This window comes from Harmonia axyridis, chromosome X (genome assembly GCF_914767665.1).
Source record: "Harmonia axyridis chromosome X, icHarAxyr1.1, whole genome shotgun sequence".
Lineage (NCBI taxonomy): Eukaryota > Metazoa > Arthropoda > Insecta > Coleoptera > Coccinellidae > Harmonia > Harmonia axyridis.
Genome location: NC_059508.1, coordinates 23544525 through 23570743, shown reverse-complemented (window position 1 = coordinate 23570743; position 26219 = coordinate 23544525).

Sequence of the window (26219 nt, the reverse complement as noted above, 5' to 3'; positions counted from 1 at the left end):
TCGTCCCAGTGCAATACGATGAGAAGTGTTAGAATGAGAAACATTGAAGGAAATAACAAACAAATCAAATCAACAACAGAAGTCAGTCGTGCATTTGTGATTACAGCAGCAATTGACCTTATCACGTGGGAGATTATAGCTACCTGCGTGACATCCGAGTCCAAGAAAATCAACAATGTGAAACGGCTTACTTGGATAATTGTTCATTAAACAAAAAGAAGGGAATAAGAACAGTCCCTTATACCAAAGTGGTTTCCTTAGACACGTGTGTCAAGCTTTCGTCCCTGTGCAATACGATGAAAAGTGTTAGAATGAGAAACATTGAAGGAAATAACAAACAAATGAAATCAACAACAGAAGTCAGTCGTGCATTTGTGGTTACAGCAGCAATTGACCTTACCACGTTAAAGATTATAGCTACCTGCGTGTCATCCGAGTCCAAGAAAATCAATAATGTGGAATGGCTTACTTGGATAATTGATCATCATACAGAAAGAAGGGAATAAGAACAGTCCCTTATACCAATGTGGTTTCCTTAGACACGTGTGTCAAGCTTTCGTCCCTGTGCAATACGATGAGAAGTGTTAGAATGAGAAACATTGAAGGAAATAACAAACAAATCAAATCAACAACAGAAGTCAGTCGTGCATTTGTGATTACAGCAGCAATTGACCTTACCACGTGGGAGATTATAGCTACCTGCGAGACATCCGAGTCCAAGAAAATCAACAATGTGGAATGACTTACTTGGATAATTGATCATTATACAGAAAGAATGAAGTAAGAACAGTCCCTTATACCAAAGTGGTTTCCTTAGACACGTGTGTCAAGCTTTCGTCCCTGTGCAATACGATGAGAAGTGTTAGAATGAGAAACATTGAAGGAAATAACAAACAAATGGAATCAACAACAGGAGTCAGCCGTCCAATTATGGTTACAGCAGCAATTGACCTTACCACGTGGGAGATTATAGCTACCCGCGTGTCATCCGAGTCCATGAAAATCAAGAATGTGGAATGGCTTATTTGGATAATTGTTCATTAAACAAAAAGAAAGGGAATAAGAACAGTCCCTTATACCAAAGTGGTTTCCTTAGACACGTGTGTCAAGCTTTCGTCACTGTGCAATACGATGAAAAATGTTAGAATGAGAAACATTGAAGAAAATAACAAACGAATGAAATCAACAACAGAAGTCAGTCGTGCATTCGTGGTTACAGCAGCAATTGACCTTATCACGTGGGAGATTACAGCTACCTGCGTGACATCCGAGCCCAAGAAAATCAACAATGTGGAACGGCTTACTTGGATAATTGTTCATTAAACAAAAAGAAGGGAATAAGAACAGTTCCTTATACCAAAGTGGTTTCCTTAGACACGTGTGTCAAGCTTTCGTCCCTGTGCAATACGATGAAAAGTGTTAGAATGAGAAACATTAAAGGAAATAACAAACAAATGAAATCAACAACAGAAGTCAGTCGTGCATTTGTGGTTACAGCAGCAATTGACCTCACCACGTGGGAGAATATAGCTACCTGCGTGACATCCGAGTCCAAGAAAATCAACAATGTGGAATGGCTTACTTGGATAATTGTCCATTAAATAAAAAGAAGGGAATAAGAACAGTCCCTTATACCAAAGTGGTTTCCTTAGACACGCGTGTCAAGCTTTCGTCCCTGTGCAATACGATGAAAAGTGTTAGAATGAGAAACATTGAAGAAAATAACAAACGAATGAAATCAACAACAGAAGTCAGTCGTGCATTTGTGGTTACAGCAGCAATTGACCTCACCACGTGGGAGAATATAGCTACCTGCGTGACATCCGAGTCCAAGAAAATCAACAATGTGGAATGGCTTACTTGGATAATTGTCCATTAAATAAAAAGAAGGGAATAAGAACAGTCCCTTATACCAAAGTGGTCTCCTTAGACACGCGTGTCAAGCTTTCGTCCCTGTGCAATACGATGAAAAGTGTTAGAATGAGAAACATTGAAGAAAATAACAAACGAATGAAATCAACAACAGAAGTCAGTCGTGCATTTGTGGTTACAGCAGCAATTGACCTTACCACGTAAAAGATAATAGCGACCTGCGTGTCATCCGAGTCCAAGAAAATCAACAATGTGGAATGGCTTACTTGGATAATTGATCATTATACAGAGAGAAGGGAATAAGAACAGTCCCTTATACCAATGTGGTTTCCATAGACACGTGTGTCAAGCTTTCGTCCCTGTGCAATACGATGAGAAGTGTTAGAATGAGAAACATTGAAGGAAATAACAAACAAATCAAATCAACAACAGAAGTCAGTCGTGCATTTGTGATTACAGCAGCAATTGACCTTACCACGTGGGAGATTATAGCTACCTGCGTGACATCCGAGTCCAAGAAAATCAACAATGTGGAATGGCTTACTTGGATAATTGATCATTTTACAGAAAGAATGAAGTAAGAACAGTCCCTTATACCAATGTGGTTTCCATAGACACGTGTGTCAAGCTTTCGTCCCTGTGCATTACGATGAAAAGTGTTAGAATGAGAAACATTGAAGAAAATAACAAACGAATGAAATCAACAACAGAAGTCAGCCGTCCAATTGTGGTTACAGCAGCAATTGACCTTACCACGTGGGAGATTATAGCTACCTGCGTGACATCCGAGTCCAAGAAAATCAACAATGTGGAACGGCTTACTTGGATAATTGTTCATTAAACAAACAGAATTGAATAAGAACAGTCCCTTATACCAAAGTCGTATCCTTAGACACGTGTGTCAAGCTTTCGTCCCTGTGCAATACGATGAAAAGTGTTAGAATGAGAAACATTGAAGGAAATAACAAACAAATGAAATCAACAACAGAAGTCAGTCGTGCATTTGTAGTTACAGCAGCAATTGACCTCACCACGTTACAGATTATAGCTACCTGCGTGTCATCCGAGTCCAAGAAAATCAACAATGTGGAATGGCTTACTTGGATAATTGATCATCATACAGAAAGAAGGGAATAAGAACAGTCCCTTATACCAATGTGGTTTCCATAGACACGTGTGTCAAGCTTTCGTCCCTGTGCAATACGATGAGAAGTGTTAGAATGAGAAACATTGAAGGAAATAACAAACAAATGAAATCAACAACAGAAGTCAGCCGTCCAATTGTGGTTACAGCAGCAATTGACCTTACCACGTGGGAGATTATAGCTACCCGCATGTCATCCGAGTCCAAGAAAATCAACAATGTGGAATGGCTTACTTGGATAATTGTTCATTAAACAAAAAGAAGGGAATAAGAACAGTCCCTTATACCAAAGTGGTTTCCTTAGACACCTGTCTCAAGCTTTCGTTCCTGTGCAATACGATGAAAAGTGTTAGAATGAGAAACATAGAAGGAAATAACAAACAAATGAAATCAACAACAGAAGTCAGTCGTGCATTTGTGGTTACAGCAGCAATTGACCTTACCACGTGGGAGATTATAGCTACCTGCGTGACATCCGAGTCCAAGAAAATCAACAATGTGGAATGGCTTACTTGGATAATTGTTGATTGAACAAAAAGAAGGGAATAAGAACAGTCCCTCATACTAAAGTGGTTTTCTTAGACACGTGTGTCAAGCTTTCGTCCCTGTGCAATACGATGAAAAGTGTTAGAATGAGAAACATTGAAGGAAATAACAAACAAATGAAATCAACAACAGAAGTCAGTCGTGCATTTGTGGTTTCAGCAGCAATTGACCTTACCACGTGGGAGATTATAGCTACCTGCGTGACATCCGAGTCCAAGAAAATCAACAATGTGGAATGACTTACTTGGATAATTGATCATTATACAGAAAGAATGAAGTAAGAACAGTCCCTTATACGAATGTGGTTTCCATAGACACGTGTGTCAAGCTTTCGTCCCTGTGCAATACGATGAAAAGTGTAAGAATGAGAAACATAGAAGGAAAAAACAAACAAATGAAATCAACAACAGAAGTCAGTCGTGCATTTGTGGTTACAGCAGCAATTGACCTTACCACGTGGGAGTTCTAGCTACCTGCGTGACATCCGAGTCCAAGAAAATCAACAATGTGGAATGGCCCACTTGGATAATTGTTGATCAAACAAAAAAAAGGGAATAAGAACAGTCCCTTATACCAAAGTGGTTTCCTAAGACACGCGTGTCAAGCTTTCGTCCCTGTGCAATACGATGAAAAGTGTTAAAATGAGAAACATTGAAGAAAATAACAAACGAATGAAATCAACATTAGAAGTCAGTCGTGCATTTGTGGTTACAGCAGCAATTGACCTTACCACGTGGGAGATTATAGCTACCTGCGTGACATCCGAGTCCAAGAAAATCAACAATGTGGAATGGCCTACTTGGATAATTGTTGATTAAACAAAAAAAAGTGGTTTCCTTAGACACGTGTGTCAAGCTTTCGTCCCTGTGCAATACGATGAAAAGTGTTAGAATGAGAAACATAGAAGGAAATAACAAACAAATGAAATCAACAACAGAAGTCAGTCGTGCATTTGTGGTTACAGCAGCAATTGACCTTACCACGTTAAAGATTATAGCTACCTGCGTGTCATCCGAGTCCAAGAAAATCAATAATGTGGAATGGCTTACTTGGATAATTGATCATTATACAGAAAAAAGGGAATAAGAACAGTCCCTTATACCAATGTGGTTTCCATAGACACGCGTGTCAAGCTTTCGTCCCTGTGCAATACGATGAAAAGTGTTAGAATGAGAAACATTGAAGAAGATAACAAACGAATGAAATCAACAACAGAAGTCAGTCGTGCATTTGTGGTTACAGCAGCAATTGACCTTACCACGTGGGAGATTATAGCTACCTGCGTGACATCCGAGTCCAAGAAAATCAACAATGTGGAATGGCTTACTTGGATAATTGTTCATTAAACAAAAAGAAGGGAATAAGAACAGTCCCTTATACCAAAGTGGTTTCCTTAGACACGCGTGTCAAGCTTTCGTCCCTGTGCAATACGATGAAAAGTGTTAGAATGAGAAACATTGAAGAAAATAACAAACAAATGAAATCAACAACAGAAGTCAGTCGTCCATTTGTGGTTACAGCAGCAATTGACCTTACCACGTGGGAGATTACAGCTACCTGCGTGACATCCGAGCCCAAGAAAATCAACAATATGGAACGGCTTACTTGGATAATTGTTCATTAAACAAAAAGAAGGGAATAAGAACAGTCCCTTATACCAAAGTGGTTTCCTTAGACACGTGTGTCAAGCTTTCGTCCCTGTGCAATACGATGAAAAGTGTTAGAATGAGAAACATTAAAGGAAATAACAAACAAATGAAATCAACAACAGAAGTCAGTCGTGCATTTGTGGTTACAGCAGCAATTGACCTTACCACGTAAAAGATTATAGCTACCTGCGTGTCTTCCGAGTCCAAGAAAATCAACAATGTGGAATGGCTTACTTGGATAATTGATCATTATACAGAAAAAAGGGAATAAGAACAGTCCCTGATACCAATGTGGTTTCCATAGACACGTGTGTCAAGCTTTCGTCCCTGTGCAATACGATGAGAAGTGTTAGAATGAGAAACATTGAAGGAAATAACAACCAAATCAAATCAACAACAGAAGTCAGTCGTGCATTTGTGATTACAGCAGCAATTGACCTTACCACGTGGGAGATTATAGCTACCTGCGTGACATCCGAGTCCAAGAAAATCAACAATGTGGAATGACTTACTTGGATAATTGATCATTATACAGGAAGAATGAAGTAAGAACAGTCCCTTATACCAATGTGGTTTCCATAGACACGTGTGTCAAGCTTTCGTCCCTGTGCAATACGATGAAAAGTGTTAGAATGAGAAACATCGAAGAAAATAACAAACGAATGAAATCAACAACAGAAGTCAGTCGTGCATTTGTGGTTACAGCAGCAATTGACCTTACCACGTTAAAGATTATAGCTACCTGCGTGTCATCCGAGTCCAAGAAAATCAATAATGTGGAATGGCTTACTTGGATAATTGATCATTATACAGAAAAAAGGGAATAAGAACAGTCCCTTATACCAATATGGTTTCCATAGACACGTGTGTCAAGCTTTCGTCCCTGTGCAATACGATGAGAAGTGTTAGAATGAGAAACATTGAAGGAAATAACAAACAAATCAAATCAACAACAGAAGTCAGTCGTGCATTTGTGATTACAGCAGCAATTGACCTTATCACGTGGGAGATTATAGCTACCTGCGTGACATCCGAGTCCAAGAAAATCAACAATGTGAAACGGCTTACTTGGATAATTGTTCATTAAACAAAAAGAAGGGAATAAGAACAGTCCCTTATACCAAAGTGGTTTCCTTAGACACGTGTGTCAAGCTTTCGTCCCTGTGCAATACGATGAAAAGTGTTAGAATGAGAAACATTGAAGGAAATAACAAACGAATGAAATCAACAACAGAAGTCAGTCTTGCATTTGTGGTTACAGCAGCAATTGACCTTACCACGTTAAAGATTATAGCTACCTGCGTGTCATCCGAGTCCAAGAAAATCAATAATGTGGAATGGCTTACTTGGATAATTGATCATCATACAGAAAGAAGGGAATAAGAACAGTCCCTTATACCAATGTGGTTTCCTTAGACACGTGTGTCAAGCTTTCGTCCCTGTGCAATACGATGAGAAGTGTTAGAATGAGAAACATTGAAGGAAATAACAAACAAATCAAATCAACAACAGAAGTCAGTCGTGCATTTGTGATTACAGCAGCAATTGACCTTACCACGTGGGAGATTAAAGCTACCTGCGAGACATCCGAGTCCAAGAAAATCAACAATGTGGAATGACTTACTTGGATAATTGATCATTATACAGAAAGAATGAAGTAAGAACAGTCCCTTATACCAAAGTGGTTTCCTTAGACACGTGTGTCAAGCTTTCGTCCCTGTGCAATACGATGAGAAGTGTTAGAATGAGAAACATTGAAGGAAATAACAAACAAATGGAATCAACAACAGGAGTCAGCCGTCCAATTATGGTTACAGCAGCAATTGACCTTACCACGTGGGAGATTATAGCTACCCGCGTGTCATCCGAGTCCATGAAAATCAAGAATGTGGAATGGCTTATTTGGATAATTGTTCATTAAACAAAAAGAAAGGGAATAAGAACAGTCCCTTATACCAAAGTGGTTTCCTTAGACACGTGTGTCAAGCTTTCGTCCCTGTGCAATACGATGAAAAGTGTTAGAATGAGAAACATAGAATGAAATAACAAACAAATGAATCAACAACTGAAGTCAGTCGTGCATTTTTGGTTACAGCAGCAATTGACCTTACCACGTGGGAGATTATAGCTACCTGCGTGACATCCGAGTCCAAGAAAATCAACAATGTGGAATGGCTTACTTGGATAATTGTTCATTAAACAAAAAGAAGGGAATAAGAACAGTCCCTTATACCAAAGTGGTTTCATTAGACACGCGTGTCAAGCTTTCGTCCCTGTGCAATAAGATGAAAAGTGTTAGAATGAGAAACATAGAAGGAAATAACAAACAAATGAAATCAACAACAGAAGTCAGTCGTGCATTTGTGGTTACAGCAGCAATTGACCTTACCACGTGGGAGATTATAGCTACCTGCGAGACATCCGAGTCCAAGAAAATCAACAATGTGGAATGGCCTACTCGGATAATTGTTGATTAAATAAAAAAAAGGAAATAAGAACAGTCCTTCATACCAAAGTGGTTTCCTTAGACACGTGTGTCAAGCTTTCATCCCTCAGCAATACGACAAAAAGTGTTAGAGTAAGAAACATTGAAGGAAATAACAAACGAATGAAATCAACAACAGAAGTCAACCGTCCAGTTTTGGTTACAGCAGCAATTGACCTTACCACGTGGGAGGAAATCAAAAATGTGGAATGGCTTAATAAGAAATATTGGAGGAAATAACAAACAAATGAAATCAACAACAGAAGTCAGCCGTCCAGTTTTGGTTACAGCAGCAATTGACCTTACCAATTGAGAGATTGTAGCTACATGCGTGACATCCGAGTCCAAGAAAATCAACAATGTGGAATGGCTTACTTGGATAATTGTTGATTAAACAAAAAAAAGGGAATAAGAACAGTCCCTCATACCAAAGTGGTTTTCTCAGACATGTGTGTCAAGCTTTCGTCCCTGTGCAATACGATGAAAAGTGTTAGAATGAGAAACATAGAAGGAAATAACAAACAAATGAAATCAACAACAGAAGTCAGTCGTCCATTTGTGGTTACAGCAGCAATTGACCTTTCCACGTGGGAGATTATAGATAGCTGCGTGACATCCTAGTCCAAGAAAATCAACAATGTGGAATGGCTTACTTGGATAATTGTTCATCAAAAAGAAAAAAGGGAAGAAGAGCAGTCCCTCATACCAAAGTGGTTTCCCTAGACACGTGTGTCAAGCTTTCGTCACTGTGCAATACGATGAAAAATGTTAGAATGAGAAACATTGAAGAAAATAACAAACGAATGAAATCAACAACAGAAGTCAGTCGTGCATTCGTGGTTACAGCAGCAATTGACCTTATCACGTGGGAGATTACAGCTACCTGCGTGACATCCGAGCCCAAGAAAATCAACAATGTGGAACGGCTTACTTGGATAATTGTTCATTAAACAAAAAGAAGGGAATAAGAACAGTTCCTTATACCAAAGTGGTTTCCTTAGACACGTGTGTCAAGCTTTCGTCCCTGTGCAATACGATGAAAAGTGTTAGAATGAGAAACATTGAAGGAAATAACAAACAAATGAAATCAACAACAGAAGTCAGTCGTGCATTTGTGGTTAAAGCAGCAATTGACCTCACCACGTGGGAGAATATAGCTACCTGCGTGACATCCGAGTCCAAGAAAATCAACAATGTGGAATGGCTTACTTGGATAATTGTCCATTAAATAAAAAGAAGGGAATAAGAACAGTCCCTTATACCAAAGTGGTTTCCTTAGACACGCGTGTCAAGCTTTCGTCCCTGTGCAATACGATGAAAAGTGTTAGAATGAGAAACATTGAAGAAAATAACAAACGAATGAAATCAACAACAGAAGTCAGTCGTGCATTTGTGGTTACAGCAGCAATTGACCTCACCACGTGGGAGATTATAGCTACCTGCGTGACATCCGAGTCCAAGAAAATCAACAATGTGGAATGGCTTACTTGGATAATTGTCCATTAAATAAAAAGAAGGGAATAAGAACAGTCCCTTATACCAAAGTGGTTTCCTTAGACACGCGTGTCAAGCTTTCGTCCCTGTGCAATACGATGAAAAGTGTTAGAATGAGAAACATTGAAGAAAATAACAAACGAATGAAATCAACAACAGAAGTCAGTCGTGCATTTGTGGTTACAGCAGCAATTGACCTTACCACGTGGGAGATTACAGCTACCTGCGTGACATCCGAGTCCAAGAAAATGAACAATGTGGAACGGCTTACTTGGATAATTGTTCATTAAACAAAAAGAAGGGAATAAGAACAGTCCCTTATACCAAAGTTGTTTCCTTAGACACGTGTGTCAAGCTTTCGTCCCTGTGCAATACGATGAAAAATGTTAGAATGAGAAACATTAAAGGAAATAACAAACAAATGAAATCAACAACAGAATTCAGTCGTGCATTTGTGGTTACAGCAGCAATTGACCTTACCACGTAAAAGATAATAGCTACCTGCGTGTCATCCGAGTCCAAGAAAATCAACAATGTGGAATGGCTTACTTGGATAATTGATCATTATACAGAAAGAAGGGAATAAGAACAGTCCCTTATACCAATGTGGTTTCCATAGACACGTGTGTCAAGCTTTCGTCCCTGTGCAATACGATGAGAAGTGTTAGAATGAGAAACATTGAAGGAAATAACAAACAAATCAAATCAACAACAGAAGTCAGTCGTGCATTTGTGATTACAGCAGCAATTGACCTTACCACGTGGGAGATTATAGCTACCTGCGTGACATCCGAGTCCAAGAAAATCAACAATGTGGAATGGCTTACTTGGATAATTGATCATTTTACAGAAAGAAGGGAATAAGAACAGTCCCTTATACCAATGTGGTTTCCATAGACACGTGTGTCAAGCTTTCGTCCCTGTGCAATACGATGAGAAGTGTTAGAATGAGAAACATTGAAGGAAATAACAAACAAATCAAATCAACAACAGAAGTCAGTCGTGCATTTGTGATTACAGCAGCAATTGACCTTACCACGTGGGAGATTATAGCTACCTGCGTGACATCCGAGTCCAAGAAAATCAACAATGTGGAATGGCCTACTTGGATAATTGTTGATTAAACAAAAAAAAGTGGTTTCCTTAGACACGTGTGTCAAGCTTTCGTCCCTGTGCAATACGATGAAAAGTGTTAGAATGAGAAACATAGAAGGAAATAACAAACAAATGAAATCAACAACAGAAGTCAGTCGTGCATTTGTGGTTACAGCAGCAATTGACCTTACCACGTTAAAGATTATAGCTACCTGCGTGTCATCCGAGTCCAAGAAAATCAATAATGTGGAATGGCTTACTTGGATAATTGATCATTATACAGAAAAAAGGGAATAAGAACAGTCCCTTATACCAATGTGGTTTCCATAGACACGCGTGTCAAGCTTTCGTCCCTGTGCAATACGATGAAAAGTGTTAGAATGAGAAACATTGAAGAAGATAACAAACGAATGAAATCAACAACAGAAGTCAGTCGTGCATTTGTGGTTACAGCAGCAATTGACCTTACCACGTGGGAGATTATAGCTACCTGCGTGACATCCGAGTCCAAGAAAATCAACAATGTGGAATGGCTTACTTGGATAATTGTTCATTAAACAAAAAGAAGGGAATAAGAACAGTCCCTTATACCAAAGTGGTTTCCTTAGACACGCGTGTCAAGCTTTCGTCCCTGTGCAATACGATGAAAAGTGTTAGAATGAGAAACATTGAAGAAAATAACAAACAAATGAAATCAACAACAGAAGTCAGTCGTCCATTTGTGGTTACAGCAGCAATTGACCTTACCACGTGGGAGATTACAGCTACCTGCGTGACATCCGAGCCCAAGAAAATCAACAATATGGAACGGCTTACTTGGATAATTGTTCATTAAACAAAAAGAAGGGAATAAGAACAGTCCCTTATACCAAAGTGGTTTCCTTAGACACGTGTGTCAAGCTTTCGTCCCTGTGCAATACGATGAAAAGTGTTAGAATGAGAAACATTAAAGGAAATAACAAACAAATGAAATCAACAACAGAAGTCAGTCGTGCATTTGTGGTTACAGCAGCAATTGACCTTACCACGTAAAAGATTATAGCTACCTGCGTGTCTTCCGAGTCCAAGAAAATCAACAATGTGGAATGGCTTACTTGGATAATTGATCATTATACAGAAAAAAGGGAATAAGAACAGTCCCTGATACCAATGTGGTTTCCATAGACACGTGTGTCAAGCTTTCGTCCCTGTGCAATACGATGAGAAGTGTTAGAATGAGAAACATTGAAGGAAATAACAACCAAATCAAATCAACAACAGAAGTCAGTCGTGCATTTGTGATTACAGCAGCAATTGACCTTACCACGTGGGAGATTATAGCTACCTGCGTGACATCCGAGTCCAAGAAAATCAACAATGTGGAATGACTTACTTGGATAATTGATCATTATACAGGAAGAATGAAGTAAGAACAGTCCCTTATACCAATGTGGTTTCCATAGACACGTGTGTCAAGCTTTCGTCCCTGTGCAATACGATGAAAAGTGTTAGAATGAGAAACATCGAAGAAAATAACAAACGAATGAAATCAACAACAGAAGTCAGTCGTGCATTTGTGGTTACAGCAGCAATTGACCTTACCACGTTAAAGATTATAGCTACCTGCGTGTCATCCGAGTCCAAGAAAATCAATAATGTGGAATGGCTTACTTGGATAATTGATCATTATACAGAAAAAAGGGAATAAGAACAGTCCCTTATACCAATGTGGTTTCCATAGACACGTGTGTCAAGCTTTCGTCCCTGTGCAATACGATGAGAAGTGTTAGAATGAGAAACATTGAAGGAAATAACAAACAAATCAAATCAACAACAGAAGTCAGTCGTGCATTTGTGATTACAGCAGCAATTGACCTTATCACGTGGGAGATTATAGCTACCTGCGTGACATCCGAGTCCAAGAAAATCAACAATGTGAAACGGCTTACTTGGATAATTGTTCATTAAACAAAAAGAAGGGAATAAGAACAGTCCCTTATACCAAAGTGGTTTCCTTAGACACGTGTGTCAAGCTTTCGTCCCTGTGCAATACGATGAAAAGTGTTAGAATGAGAAACATTGAAGGAAATAACAAACGAATGAAATCAACAACAGAAGTCAGTCTTGCATTTGTGGTTACAGCAGCAATTGACCTTACCACGTTAAAGATTATAGCTACCTGCGTGTCATCCGAGTCCAAGAAAATCAATAATGTGGAATGGCTTACTTGGATAATTGATCATCATACAGAAAGAAGGGAATAAGAACAGTCCCTTATACCAATGTGGTTTCCTTAGACACGTGTGTCAAGCTTTCGTCCCTGTGCAATACGATGAGAAGTGTTAGAATGAGAAACATTGAAGGAAATAACAAACAAATCAAATCAACAACAGAAGTCAGTCGTGCATTTGTGATTACAGCAGCAATTGACCTTACCACGTGGGAGATTAAAGCTACCTGCGAGACATCCGAGTCCAAGAAAATCAACAATGTGGAATGACTTACTTGGATAATTGATCATTATACAGAAAGAATGAAGTAAGAACAGTCCCTTATACCAAAGTGGTTTCCTTAGACACGTGTGTCAAGCTTTCGTCCCTGTGCAATACGATGAGAAGTGTTAGAATGAGAAACATTGAAGGAAATAACAAACAAATGGAATCAACAACAGGAGTCAGCCGTCCAATTATGGTTACAGCAGCAATTGACCTTACCACGTGGGAGATTATAGCTACCCGCGTGTCATCCGAGTCCATGAAAATCAAGAATGTGGAATGGCTTATTTGGATAATTGTTCATTAAACAAAAAGAAAGGGAATAAGAACAGTCCCTTATACCAAAGTGGTTTCCTTAGACACGTGTGTCAAGCTTTCGTCCCTGTGCAATACGATGAAAAGTGTTAGAATGAGAAACATAGAATGAAATAACAAACAAATGAATCAACAACTGAAGTCAGTCGTGCATTTTTGGTTACAGCAGCAATTGACCTTACCACGTGGGAGATTATAGCTACCTGCGTGACATCCGAGTCCAAGAAAATCAACAATGTGGAATGGCTTACTTGGATAATTGTTCATTAAACAAAAAGAAGGGAATAAGAACAGTCCCTTATACCAAAGTGGTTTCATTAGACACGCGTGTCAAGCTTTCGTCCCTGTGCAATAAGATGAAAAGTGTTAGAATGAGAAACATAGAAGGAAATAACAAACAAATGAAATCAACAACAGAAGTCAGTCGTGCATTTGTGGTTACAGCAGCAATTGACCTTACCACGTGGGAGATTATAGCTACCTGCGAGACATCCGAGTCCAAGAAAATCAACAATGTGGAATGGCCTACTCGGATAATTGTTGATTAAATAAAAAAAAGGAAATAAGAACAGTCCTTCATACCAAAGTGGTTTCCTTAGACACGTGTGTCAAGCTTTCATCCCTCAGCAATACGACAAAAAGTGTTAGAGTAAGAAACATTGAAGGAAATAACAAACGAATGAAATCAACAACAGAAGTCAACCGTCCAGTTTTGGTTACAGCAGCAATTGACCTTACCACGTGGGAGGAAATCAAAAATGTGGAATGGCTTAATAAGAAATATTGGAGGAAATAACAAACAAATGAAATCAACAACAGAAGTCAGCCGTCCAGTTTTGGTTACAGCAGCAATTGACCTTACCAATTGAGAGATTGTAGCTACATGCGTGACATCCGAGTCCAAGAAAATCAACAATGTGGAATGGCTTACTTGGATAATTGTTGATTAAACAAAAAAAAGGGAATAAGAACAGTCCCTCATACCAAAGTGGTTTTCTCAGACATGTGTGTCAAGCTTTCGTCCCTGTGCAATACGATGAAAAGTGTTAGAATGAGAAACATAGAAGGAAATAACAAACAAATGAAATCAACAACAGAAGTCAGTCGTCCATTTGTGGTTACAGCAGCAATTGACCTTTCCACGTGGGAGATTATAGATAGCTGCGTGACATCCTAGTCCAAGAAAATCAACAATGTGGAATGGCTTACTTGGATAATTGTTCATCAAAAAGAAAAAAGGGAAGAAGAGCAGTCCCTCATACCAAAGTGGTTTCCCTAGACACGTGTGTCAAGCTTTCGTCACTGTGCAATACGATGAAAAATGTTAGAATGAGAAACATTGAAGAAAATAACAAACGAATGAAATCAACAACAGAAGTCAGTCGTGCATTCGTGGTTACAGCAGCAATTGACCTTATCACGTGGGAGATTACAGCTACCTGCGTGACATCCGAGCCCAAGAAAATCAACAATGTGGAACGGCTTACTTGGATAATTGTTCATTAAACAAAAAGAAGGGAATAAGAACAGTTCCTTATACCAAAGTGGTTTCCTTAGACACGTGTGTCAAGCTTTCGTCCCTGTGCAATACGATGAAAAGTGTTAGAATGAGAAACATTGAAGGAAATAACAAACAAATGAAATCAACAACAGAAGTCAGTCGTGCATTTGTGGTTAAAGCAGCAATTGACCTCACCACGTGGGAGAATATAGCTACCTGCGTGACATCCGAGTCCAAGAAAATCAACAATGTGGAATGGCTTACTTGGATAATTGTCCATTAAATAAAAAGAAGGGAATAAGAACAGTCCCTTATACCAAAGTGGTTTCCTTAGACACGCGTGTCAAGCTTTCGTCCCTGTGCAATACGATGAAAAGTGTTAGAATGAGAAACATTGAAGAAAATAACAAACGAATGAAATCAACAACAGAAGTCAGTCGTGCATTTGTGGTTACAGCAGCAATTGACCTCACCACGTGGGAGAATATAGCTACCTGCGTGACATCCGAGTCCAAGAAAATCAACAATGTGGAATGGCTTACTTGGATAATTGTCCATTAAATAAAAAGAAGGGAATAAGAACAGTCCCTTATACCAAAGTGGTTTCCTTAGACACGCGTGTCAAGCTTTCGTCCCTGTGCAATACGATGAAAAGTGTTAGAATGAGAAACATTGAAGAAAATAACAAACGAATGAAATCAACAACAGAAGTCAGTCGTGCATTTGTGGTTACAGCAGCAATTGACCTTACCACGTGGGAGATTACAGCTACCTGCGTGACATCCGAGTCCAAGAAAATGAACAATGTGGAACGGCTTACTTGGATAATTGTTCATTAAACAAAAAGAAGGGAATAAGAACAGTCCCTTATACCAAAGTTGTTTCCTTAGACACGTGTGTCAAGCTTTCGTCCCTGTGCAATACGATGAAAAATGTTAGAATGAGAAACATTAAAGGAAATAACAAACAAATGAAATCAACAACAGAATTCAGTCGTGCATTTGTGGTTACAGCAGCAATTGACCTTACCACGTAAAAGATAATAGCTACCTGCGTGTCATCCGAGTCCAAGAAAATCAACAATGTGGAATGGCTTACTTGGATAATTGATCATTATACAGAAAGAAGGGAATAAGAACAGTCCCTTATACCAATGTGGTTTCCATAGACACGTGTGTCAAGCTTTCGTCCCTGTGCAATACGATGAGAAGTGTTAGAATGAGAAACATTGAAGGAAATAACAAACAAATCAAATCAACAACAGAAGTCAGTCGTGCATTTGTGATTACAGCAGCAATTGACCTTACCACGTGGGAGATTATAGCTACCTGCGTGACATCCGAGTCCAAGAAAATCAACAATGTGGAATGGCTTACTTGGATAATTGATCATTTTACAGAAAGAATGAAGTAAGAACAGTCCCTTATACCAATGTGGTTTCCATAGACACGTGTGTCAAGCTTTCGTCCCTGTGCATTACGATGAAAAGTGTTAGAATGAGAAACATTGAAGAAAATAACAAACGAATGAAATCAACAACAGAAGTCAGCCGTCCAATTGTGGTTACAGCAGCAATTGACCTTACCACGTGGGAGATTATAGCTACCTGCGTGACATCCGAGTCCAAGAAAATCAACAATGTGGAACGGCTTACTTGGATAATTGTTCATTAAAAAAACAGAATTGAATAAGAACAGTCCCTTATACCAAAGTCGTATCCTTAGACACGTTTGTCAAGCTTTCGTCCCTGTGCAATACGATGAAAAGTGTTAGAATGAGAAACATTGAAGGAAATAACAAACAAATGAAATCAACAACAGAAGTCAGTCGTGCATTTGTGGTTACAGCAGCAATTGACCTCACCACGTTACAGATTATAGCTACCTGCGTGTCATCCGAGTCCAAGAAAATCAACAATGTGGAATGGCTTACTTGGATAATTGATCATCATACAGAAAGAAGGGAATAAGAACAGTCCCTTATACCAATGTGGTTTCCATAGACACGTGTGTCAAGCTTTCGTTCCTGTGCAATACGATGAAAAGTGTTAGAATGAGAAACATAGAAGGAAATAACAAACAAATGAAATCAACAACAGAAGTCAGTCGTGCATTTGTGGTTACAGCAGCAATTGACCTTACCACGTGGGAGATTATAGCTACCCGCATGTCATCCGAGTCCAAGAAAATCAACAATGTGGAATGGCTTACTTGGATAATTGTTCATTAAACAAAAAGAAGGGAATAAGAACAGTCCCTTATACCAAAGTGGTTTCCTTAGACACCTGTGTCAAGCTTTCGTTCCTGTGCAATACGATGAAAAGTGTTAGAATGAGAAACATAGAAGGAAATAACAAACAAATGAAATCAACAACAGAAGTCAGTCGTGCATTTGTGGTTACAGCAGCAATTGACCTTACCACGTGGGAGATTATAGCTACCTGCGTGACATCCGAGTCCAAGAAAATCAACAATGTGGAATGGCTTACTTGGATAATTGTTGATTGAACAAAAAGAAGGGAATAAGAACAGTCCCTCATACTAAAGTGGTTTTCTTAGACACGTGTGTCAAGCTTTCGTCCCTGTGCAATACGATGAAAAGTGTTAGAATGAGAAACATTGAAGGAAGTAACAAACAAATGAAATCAACAACAGAAGTCAGTCGTGCATTTGTGGTTTCAGCAGCAATTGACCTTACCACGTGGGAGATTATAGCTACCTGCGTGACATCCGAGTCCAAGAAAATCAACAATGTGGAATGACTTACTTGGATAATTGATCATTATACAGAAAGAATGAAGTAAGAACAGTCCCTTATACGAATGTGGTTTCCATAGTCACGTGTGTCAAGCTTTCGTCCCTGTGCAATACGATGAAAAGTGTAAGAATGAGAAACATAGAAGGAAAAAACAAACAAATGAAATCAACAACAGAAGTCAGTCGTGCATTTGTGGTTACAGCAGCAATTGACCTTACCACGTGGGAGTTCTAGCTACCTGCGTGACATCCGAGTCCAAGAAAATCAACAATGTGGAATGGCCCACTTGGATAATTGTTGATCAAACAAAAAAAAGGGAATAAGAACAGTCCCTTATACCAAAGTGGTTTCCTAAGACACGCGTGTCAAGCTTTCGTCCCTGTGCAATACGATGAAAAGTGTTAGAATGAGAAACATTGAAGAAAATAACAAACGAATGAAATCAACATTAGAAGTCAGTCGTGCATTTGTGGTTACAGCAGCAATTGACCTTACCACGTGGGAGATTATAGCTACCTGCGTGACATCCGAGTCCAAGAAAATCAACAATGTGGAATGGCCTACTTGGATAATTGTTGATTAAACAAAAAAAGTGGTTTCCTTAGACACGTGTGTCAAGCTTTCGTCCCTGTGCAATACGATGAAAAGTGTTAGAATGAGAAACATAGAAGGAAATAACAAACAAATGAAATCAACAACAGAAGTCAGTCGTGCATTTGTGGTTACAGCAGCAATTGACCTTACCACGTGGGAGATTATAGCTACCTGCGTGTCATCCGAGTTCAAGAAAATCAACAATGTGGAATGGCTTACTTGGATAATTGATCATTATACAGAAAGAAGGGAATAAGAACAGTCCCTTATACCAATGTGGTTTCCATAGACACGTGTGTCAAGCTTTCGTCCTTGTGCAATACGATGAGAAGTGTTAGAATGAGAAACATTGAAGGAAATAACAAACAAATGAAATCAACAACAGAAGTCAGCCGTCCAATTGTGGTTACAGCAGCAATTGACCTTACCACATGGGAGATTATAGCTAGCTGCGTGACATCCTAGTCCAAGAAAATCAACAATGTGGAATGGCTTACTTGGATAATTGTTGTTTAAACAAAAAGAAGGGAATAAGAACAGTCCTTCATAGATACAATTGAATTGTAATTATTCATTTCATAGTAGAAACTGGTATTCGTCCAAAGAAACATGAATAGAATTGGGATTTTATAAATAAAAAAATATAAAAATTGAATATAAGATTCTAACATATGAATTTAGCAATAAAGAGTTCTATAATAACAATAAAAGATTCTACATTCGAAATTTAATGCCGTCTTTTTAATCGATTGCAGAGTTTATTCATTTGAAACCTTGCTTTCATATTTCATATGCATTGTCATTTCTAGACATTACTCTATTTCATTGGTCAATTATTGTTTGATTCTAAATTGCGAAACGACGAATTTTTCTATTCTTTTAAATCTGAGGTCTAAAAAGGTAAAAGAATTGAATAGACTTGACCAATCCTTATTCAGATGCAAATTCTAGAGGTTTTAGGCATTTACATTAGTAAATGGTGGAACATCCAAAATGTTACCAAATCGAGGCCTATGCCATTGAATAGTTGGTATCCCAGACAATCGAAACTACTAGCGTACACCAGATGTAAATTATAAGCACAGACCTTTAACTGTAGTAAGAGAGAAATTCAATATATTCTGAGTTCTCATGTCTAATATCCAGGATAATAAAATTTAAAGAAATCCAATCTGACCTTAGACAGAACTTTTTTTTGAGTAATTATTCAACTAAGTTTTGATTTTCAAGTGAATTAGAGGACCAATAGAAGAAAGAAATTTTATAGTAATCAGAGACGAGAATTCTCCAAAAAAATTGTTCTTACCAAGGAAAAGGAATAATAGGTTATAAAACGGAAATTAATGAGTGTTTTGTTTTGGGTCATTATAGATATAGGTTAATTCAGAGTTCATGACTGGTATATTTGTGATTTTTGTGAAACAAAAAAAAATTACATGATTCGAGTGCATGAAGTACGATCTTCCAAAATATCCTCATTTATCTAGGTTGAAGAAGTAGGAGAACGTAGCGCCGCTGAACACTGGGAAAAATTATAAAGTTTGGTCAAGTTTTTTTTTATTACATTGAGCGAAATTCACCTGATTTCAAGAGCAAAGAAAAAGGAATAAAGAGTCCAAAGTCCTGAAATAGCTAATACTGTTTATGGTTGATTGGAATTTTCACGAAGACGATCTTTTTTCCTTCTGAGATAGTAGTTCTTGCAGAAATTTAATTTAAGTTTTAGGAAAAGAAATTTCTTCGAAAAAAACAAACAAAATTTTACATTTATACAAAGTTCGTTTATTAAAATATAATATTTATTTTTTATATACATATACATATACATATATATAACTATGTAAAGTCAATTTATCATATTCTCCCGAAATACAATACATGGCATTACTCATGAAACAACAGAAAAATATTACAATGTTCAGCATCCTTGAATCTAATCTGTACAAATTAACAACTATATCAATGAATCTTTACACTTCACACCGTATCACTCCTTCGATAAAATAATAAATAAGGAACTCTATCTCCTTGACGTTTAAGAACATCTTCTTCCGTAACTCTGTTTACTTTAGAGTCATCAAACCTCAACTATGTATTATACCCCGAATGGAAAGTATCTGCTATATAATGCCCATAGCTGGCCTCCTTTCCTACATGGTATACTACAGATATTAATTTATATTGTCTCTCCGCTGAAGTATTCGTCCTTCCAGATAATATTTCAGAATCAATCTGCAGATTGATGGAAAATTCTATAGTCTTCATTATTTTAGTGCAGCCATTCATTCTGTATTCGAAGCATTTCAAATGTAATACTAAAACTACAGGCAACTTCTCTATCATCACTTGCTGCCATGCTTCAACCGTTTCTTTCGTTTTCGATGATGTCAGACCCTTTAGTTTGTTCTTGGTTGTAAGGCCTTCTAAAGCTTCAGCTATGTTATTTGCTTTCTTAATATTTAATGGCAATGTTAGGAATGGTTCAATATTTTCTGAAGTTTCGTCTCCGGTTTTATGGATTCTTGAACAGAGAAGTCCTCCGAATATATCACTAATCGGTGTCTTGTCCATTTGTATTTCTCTTGTTACATTCCCTTCGTTCCTAGGACCAATAACTTTCCAATCATCCACATCTATTTTCACTTCTTTTTTAGCTGCTTGAATATTTTCGTCATGGCTAATCAATTTCATTATTCCCATCATTTCATCATTGAGTCCATTCAACAGAAGGCCCAAGATTTCTTCGGCGTCTTCTTGTCGGCCTTCAACAAGGAAAGAATCGCTACGTGTTCCGTTTAGCATCGTATAAAACGATGAGGCCTCAAACGAATTGCCATTGTCTATATTGACGAAAGTTTGCTTCTTGTTTTTCTTTTTTGAACGTGACTTGCGTCTTACATTGGGCAGATTATCGAAGTTATTCATAAATTTACACCTGGAATAGTTGAATAATGAAAATACATATATAAAATTGTTATTCAATCAAAGTTGCAAATTATATTAATTTATACTTACATATTTTCACTCATTGTTATTGATTTCAGTGCATTATTGTGAGTGAAGTTCTCTGATAGCCGTTTGAGGAGATTACAAAGTGGTGGGCAAGCAAGTAAGGCTTGTAATATTGAGTTCATATAACGAAAGTTACTTTTGTTTCGTGAACCCTGGGTTTAAAACTGGTTTGGGTCCCATCAATTTTATAGTTCTTGAGAAATTCTGAAAATTAAAAAATATTACTAACCATGATAGAAACTTGAATTTTCACTGATATTTGTAGGTGAAAACCAAAGCATTCCACTTTTCATCAAGTAAAATGGGTTCAACTAAGTAAAATAATTATCTACTGTAGATGTAAGCAAATTGTTAGTTGAAAGTAAGATAAATATATAAAAAAAGATATGGTTTTGAACTCACCTCCTAACATATGGGTGGCTGAATCTATTTTTTTGACTACTTTTGTATGGTTTAAAGATGTTACATGTGAATCATTAATTTTATTATCTATTTTCTCATTCGAAATTGTTTTAACATCTTTATCAAATAGACTAGCCCATGATTTTTTCCATACATTTACTGTGGGCTCCTCAATTTTAGATTCATTTTTATCCGAGATGCTACTTTCAATTTTTTCAATTGTCCTATTGGAAATTGTATCATTTTTGATTATCTCTGTATTATCTCTTGCAATAATTTCAACTGTTTTTACAGCTCAACTAGGGGGAGTTGAAGGTTTCGAATGTTTTCCTGTCATCTCATTCTGGATAAAAGGTTTTGTAATTGATAATCCATTGTAATTGATTACAGATTATCTACACTCATTTTCTGAAAAAGTTGATATTAGTTGATTCATTATTATATTACATATTCATATTGACCATGAATAATTCTTTTAAGATCTCTATACTTACTTGCAGAAAATTTTTGTTTAACTCTACAGGGTAATTTGTATTCACTAGAATTGGTAAATAATATATTATTTATAATACGGACCTCTTCTTCTTCTAACGAAGTTAACTCCAAGAAATGTAGATTCTGAAAAAAAAAATAACAATATAATAGTTGAAATCATTTTGGAAATTATAATATTTCTGTATATAGTATATCCAAAGTCCCTTGAAATAGTCTATAAAAACGCTTGGCCAGAGATAATTGCAAAACAGTCATAAACCAGTAAGGCGAAATTTATATCCCTCAGTGGAAGCAGAAGGCTGAATGATAATGATGTACAGGGTGATTCACCGCGATGGCTTATTGTTTATGGAAAACTAATAATAATTTTCTGCTGAAAATTTTAACAATTTCAGATTACTACCTACTTACTTCAAACGGCACACCCAGTATATTATTGCATTATCAGATAGCTTGGTTGATGATAATTTCAGCAATATGGCAATACTTGAGTATAAGCTGAACAGTTCATAAGTTGAAGAGATTCCTATAGATATCTAATGAAAAGTTTTTTGGAAAAATCTATATTTTTTTATTCATTCAGTCAATTTTACGTAGATATAAAAAGAGAGGGGTCTCAAGCAAACTCTATACTTGAAGAGTTTTCGAGGAAAATCTTCAACTAAGGAAAACTGCAATTTCTCATTGAATGGAGTAGTCTATGACTTCCAGAAAACATGAAAAGAAACTAAAAAGTCGAAATTTCTTGAATTGTAATAAATTTTTCGTTAAGAAAGTTGAAAATTCATAAACCAATAAAAAAAAACTAACTACATAAAATATAACTGATTTTTGAAAATATTCGAATAAATGAAAATATCCCTAAGCTAGTATTAAAAAAATTAAATCCATATTCAAACAATTAACTATTTAAACATGAAACTTTCCACTAGAAATATCACTTCAACAACTGTTTATAAAGTAACTCTCTGAAGAATGTTCGCTAAACTGAGGTTACTTACAATTTGTCAACCCGGCATGGTTGACGAACATAGAATATTTTTCTTCTTCTTAACTATGTACAGGTCGAGCCATATACCTAATATTAGGGGCAAGTTGCACCATTTGCCTAAACATTGATTAAAATTTAAACATTGATTAATTTCTGATTTCTTTCGAGAAATCATAGAGTAATCAACGTTTAAATTTTTAATTAATGTTTAGGCAAATGGTGCAACTGGTCCTTTGTCTATTGGGTAAAATATAGAAGTGCGCGTGCGCCGCATATTTTTTTGTTCATTCAGTCAATTTTACGTAGATATAAAAAGAGAGGGGTCTCAAGCAAATTCTATACTTAAGGAGATTTCGAGGAAAAACTTCAAATAAGGAAAACTGCAATTTCTCATTGAATGGAGTAGTCTATGACTTCCAGAAAACATGAAAACAAACTAAAAAGTCGAAATTTCATGAATTATAATAAATTTTTTGTTATGATGGTTGAAAATCCATAAACCAATAAAAAAAAAACTAACTACATGAAATATAACTGATATTTGAAAATATTCGAATAAATTAAAACAACCCTAAGCTAGTATTAAAAAAAATTACCTCCATATTCAAACAATTTTCTATTTAAACATGAAACTTTCCACTAGAAATATCACTTCAACAACTGTTTATAAAGTAACTCTTGGAAGAATATTCGCTAAACTGAGGTTACTTACAATTTGTCAACCCGGCATGGTTGACGAACATAGAATATTTTTCTTCGTCTTAACTATGTACAGGTCGAGCCATATACCTTATATTAGGGGCCAGTTGCACCATTTGCCTAAACATTGATTAAAATTTAAACATTGATTAATTTCTGATTTCTCTTGAGAAATCATAGAGTAATCAACGTTTAAATTTTTAATTAATGTTTAGGCAAATGGTGCAACTGGCCCTTAGTCTATAAGGTAGAATATAGAAGTGCGCGTGCGCCTCATATTAAATTTCAATAATAATATATATAATCATAATAATAATTTTCAAACAGATAGTTTCTAAACTGTGCTCGAAATAAAAAATTCCAATCCCACAAAATTATCTGTATTTCGTTTCTTCATTTCCAGCTTAATTTTATTGTAATCTATGGTCCACAGTTCGCATTGAAAAAATGTCCAGCGGACAGGATAAATAGATGGCGCTAGTGTAGCTAGGGGTATATTTGTATTTTGTGGTTTCTGTAATCTGCATTCCGTGGTTTCATGTTAAGCGTGGTTATATTCATAGATAAATACAAATGTACCCCTTATATATGGTTATAATTGATTCTGATAGATGTGGCAAGCTGAAAAATAAATATTAAATTCTGTTGATAATTATAACATAGGTAACGAGAAAACCATTTTCTGTTGATATTTCGACATTTCGATCTTTAGCGGAATATAACAATTATGTTAAATTATTATATTTACTTCAAAATTATTTTTGTGTCTCCCGACCAAAGTACAAATTTCCGAAATTATTTTTTGTTCCCGATAATAGGGACATTCGAAATGCCAACCGAAGAAAGCGAACATACTTTTGTTGGATAGCACATATGCCTACTTATGCGTTTCGTCCCTGGCACACACACCGGACTCATCAGGGTGACTTTGGTATAATTGTGTGTGCCGTGTCACAGACGCTTGGGAAATTTATTATTATCGGGAGCCGCCGGGACTCGAACCCGGCACCTTGTCGCATCTCGGTGAGTGAGTCTACCTCTTAACGTCTAGGCTACCGAATGCTGTGTTTATTGTTGCTATGTGGAGCTTTATGAGAAGCCGCCACACTTTCATCCTTTTTGAAGTTTTCTATGAAATTTACCTTAGAACATAGAATATACTCTAAGAAATTAGCCTTCTAGCTATTCAGTGAATAGTTTTCTATTTAGTGAGTAGTTGATATTTATGAATATTCGTTACTATTCACTGATGATGATTAGATAGTTGAGTAATTAATCATTTGTGAAGTTAAGAATGAAAGTTTGAATGATCACTTTTCAGGAATAATTGAAGAAAGATATTGAAATTGGAGATCACATATGTTGAAATTGATAGATACAATTGAATTGTAATTATTCATTTCATAGGAGAAACTGGTATTCGTCCAAAGAAACATGAATAGAATTGGGAATTTATAAATAAAAAAATATAAAAATTGAATATAAGATTCTAACATATGAATTTAGCAATAAAGAGTTCTAATAATAACAATATAAGATTCTACATTCGCAATTTAATGCCGTCTTTTTAATCGATTGCAGAGTTTATTCATTTGAAACCTTGCTTTCATATTTCATATGCATTGTCATTTCTAGACATTACTCTATTTCATTGGTCAATTATTGTTTGATTCTGAATTGCAAAACGACGAATTTTTCTATTCTTTTAAATCTGAGATCTAAAAATGTAAAAGAATTGAATAGACTTAACCAATCCTTATTCAGAAGCAAATTCTAGAGGTTTTAGGCATGTACATTAGTAAATGGTGGAACATCCAAAATGTTACCAAATCGAGGCCTATGCCATTGAATAGTTGGTATCCCAGACAATCGAAACTACTAGCGTACACCAGATGTAAATTATAAGCACAGACCTTCAACTGTAGTAAGAGAGAAATTCAATATATTCTGAGTTCTCATGTCTAATATCCAGGATAATAAAATTTAAAGAAATCCAATCTGACCTTGAACAGAACTTTTTTTTGAGTAATTATTCAACTGAGTTTTGATTTTCAAGTGAATTAGAGGACCAATAGAAAAAAAAAATTTCATAATAATCAGAGACGAGAATTCTCCAAAAAAATTGTTCTGACCCAGGAAAAGGAATAATAGGTTATAAAACGGAAATTAATGAGTGTTTTGTTTTGGGTCATTATAGATATAGGTTAATTCAGAGTTCATGACTGGTATATTTGTGATTTTTGTGAAAAAAAAAAATTACATGATTCGAGTGCATGAGGTACGATCTTCCAAAATATCCTCATTTATCTAGGTTACAGAAGTAGGAGAACGTAGCGCCGCTGAACACAGGGGAAAATAATAAAGTTTGGTCAAGTTTTTTTTTATTATATTGAGCGAAATTCACCTGATTTCAAGAGCAAAGAAAAAAGAATAAAGAGTCCGAAGTCCTGAAATAGCTAATACTGTTTATGGTTGATTGGAATTTTCACGAAGACGATCTTTTTTTCCTTCTGAGATAGTAGTTCTTGCAAAAATTTAATTTAAGTTTTAGGAAAAGAAATTTCTTCAAAAAAAACAAACAAAATTTTACATTTATACAAAGTTCGTTTATTAAAATATAATATTTATTTTTTATATACATAAACATTTACATATATATATAACATTGTAAAGTCAATTTATCATATTCTCCCG